The sequence below is a fragment of the Halyomorpha halys genome, unplaced genomic scaffold (assembly GCF_000696795.3).
Source record: "Halyomorpha halys isolate HHAL.00 unplaced genomic scaffold, Hhal_1.1 Scaffold50.1, whole genome shotgun sequence".
Taxonomy (NCBI): Eukaryota; Metazoa; Arthropoda; class Insecta; order Hemiptera; family Pentatomidae; genus Halyomorpha; species Halyomorpha halys.
Window position 1 is genome coordinate 1,805,406 of NW_027106849.1, and position 2,808 is coordinate 1,808,213.

General features: G+C 26.0%; 1 long non-coding RNA gene across 1 annotated transcript; it reads left to right on the top strand.

Moving 5' to 3' along the window:
• The first annotated feature begins 1,929 nt into the window (after window positions 1-1,929).
• On the top strand, window positions 1,930-2,558 carry LOC106690417 (uncharacterized). The gene is made up of 2 exons (XR_001344599.1): window positions 1,930-2,012; window positions 2,224-2,558. It is a non-coding gene; the product is annotated as an uncharacterized lncRNA (long non-coding RNA).
• Window positions 2,559-2,808: the final 250 nt, after the last annotated feature.

Consider the following 2,808-nt stretch of genomic DNA (forward strand, 5'->3'; position numbering starts at 1 on the left):
TCAATTGTAGTCAATTTTCTCTTTCATATTATCCAGAAAACTTCCCAATTTATTATTATTACATAATCCCAACTTCAAATTATGATGTTCATATTCTATAAATTTAATTTTAATTTTATCCGTTAAACCCGAAATATAGTTTAATTTAAAGTAATAGTAATTATTAATCCTATTTCTTTTTCCATTACATTCTGTAAGCTATCTTTGTTAGTTTTATTAGTTTGTATATTTTTATTTTTTATAAAAATCCGTGATTATGCATTGATTAGGTTTATTTTTTTAAATTACTCACATTTTTGCAGTTATTTTCTATTATATTATTTTCAGTACTTTTCTCTATATAACTAACATTATTATTTGCTATGGAGTTGTTAATACTAACATGCCATAATTTATTTATTAATTTTTACGGATAAAAGTTTTCTATGAGAATATTATAAATTTGTGTTTTTATATCTTTTAAAAATATTTCATCAGTTATTAGGTTTCTAGCCACTTTTATTTTTTGTGAGTATGGATGGTTTGAGTTGAAATTAAATATATTATTACTTATTTTTCTTTTTTAGTCCATTTAGTTTTTAATCTACCGCTATTGTCCTTGATTATGTTAATATATAGAAACCTTATTAGGTTATTAATAGGTCTATCTATTGTGAATGTATTTCTACTTTTATATTTATTAAATTGGTTATATATGGTTTCAATATTATCAAACTTTGTAATAATTATTAAATCATCTATATAATTTTTTAGCCATAAAGGTTTATTATCTAATTTTATAATGTTTTATCAAGAAAGTTATTCATATAAATTTTTTTTAAAAATATAATATTAAGAAATAATTATAAACAACTTTATTGCGATTGTTTTTTAGTAAGATTCATTCTTAATTATAAAATATCAATGAAAATGATTATGGGAAAACCTTTTAGACCACATTTTTTATTATAAATCGTTTATTACAGTTTTATAATATATACGTATTCCAAAGTTTCACCCAATCAAATTACATTCATATATCCAACTTCTGAAAGTATTAGTTACAGTTTATTTAAAAGTTTTCTTTTTTCTCAGTTGCTTTTTACTAGATTATTTTTTTGCTCTGGTTTTTTTTTGCTTTGTGTTTTTATATCTATAACATTATACACAAGATTTACATTTCAAAACATACATTATTCTTGCAATGATACAAACTAAAAAGTTTTTCATTGATATGCCACCAAAATTTATGCAGTGCATGACAATCGGCACCTGTTTTATATATAATGCATTGCAAAAATCATCCCGAACACCAATATTCAAACATTTAAATTTATAACATGAAATTACTGAACATTCATTTCACATAAAAATGATTAAATAAATGTTATTTGTCAACATAACGCAATAATATGCTAATTAATAGTCTAATAAACCCATATTTCAAAAGAAATATTTATAAAATATTTTTATCTATATAAATTTATTTCGAAGGAATTATTCATAAATCGTAAATAATTCTAGATTCAGACAAATGAAATAGATTATAATTTAGTACCTGAAAACATACACATTTGCGTTTACTATCAAATTAATAATATTTCCTCAACACTATTGATATTATTCAATTTATTTTTATGTTTTCACATTATTCACATTGTATAGTTTAATTTCCTATGTCTCTGCTTGTTCATGGCAACTGTTAACATTTTTTGATTTAGACAAAAATATCACTATAACATATATAAATATATGCTGTTGCATTCAAGGAGTAATATCTAAAATAGATAAAACTTTGCAATATTTTTGTAAGACAAATTTTTTTTTTATTTACAACTTATTTGTAAATAAAACAATAAAGGACATATTTTCAAAAAATCATGTGGCCTGATCTGATTAGTAAGGGATTTCCAGCATTTCTAGGGCCTAAGCTGGCTGGCTGTGGATTACAGTGCCTGGGGTATATATAGCGAGGAGTTCCTGCAGATGACAGAACTCCACAGCTAGCCACAGTCATCACATCTTACTCTACGGTAGGTATGCATGTATTCATTTGTTAAATTAAATACATATATTCCCATTTTTGTCAAATTATTTAAATTCTGTATTTACCATCTATCTATGACTCCAATCATATATAAACTTCCCTCGTATTAAACATTTTTGAAACTAAATAATCATTTATACTAGTTAACATGCCAAAAAGTGATTATCGTTCATTTATGGTTCTTTTTTTCTTTTCAGAAAATGACCAAGTTCATCTTATTCTCCTTCTTGGCCGTTTGCTTGATCGCCTTTACTCAGGCAGAGGACAACCGCCCAAGACTGACCGTCGAGGCCTCCCGAACTCAACAAGGTGGAGAAAGACACGACACCTACAGGATATCTCAGGACGCCTGGAGATCGAAGGATGGTAGGATTTCTGCAGGAGGATACGTCGAACATAACAGAGACAGGTATCCGGGAGGCTTCAAGACGAAGGATACTCATGGAGGATTCCAAATACGAGGAACATTCTAGATTTAACTCAACTTTATACATTAATTTATGTAAATAATAAATTAAATATTTTTTATTAATTTCTATTTTTTTTTTCATATTTCCATTGTTTCTGTGAACATATTTCATTTTTTCACTATTAAATACAAAAAAAAAAAAAAAAAAATTGGTCAATAAATACTTCTGTTACAATTCAACAATCTATAACCTTCTACTAGCCCTAAATTGGACATAAAGAGACCTCATAGCTAGGTTCTATATGAACGGATGTTTTAGACAGGCTACGAAATTAAAAATGGAAATCTGTTGATTTGTTCGCTCAAAAGAAAA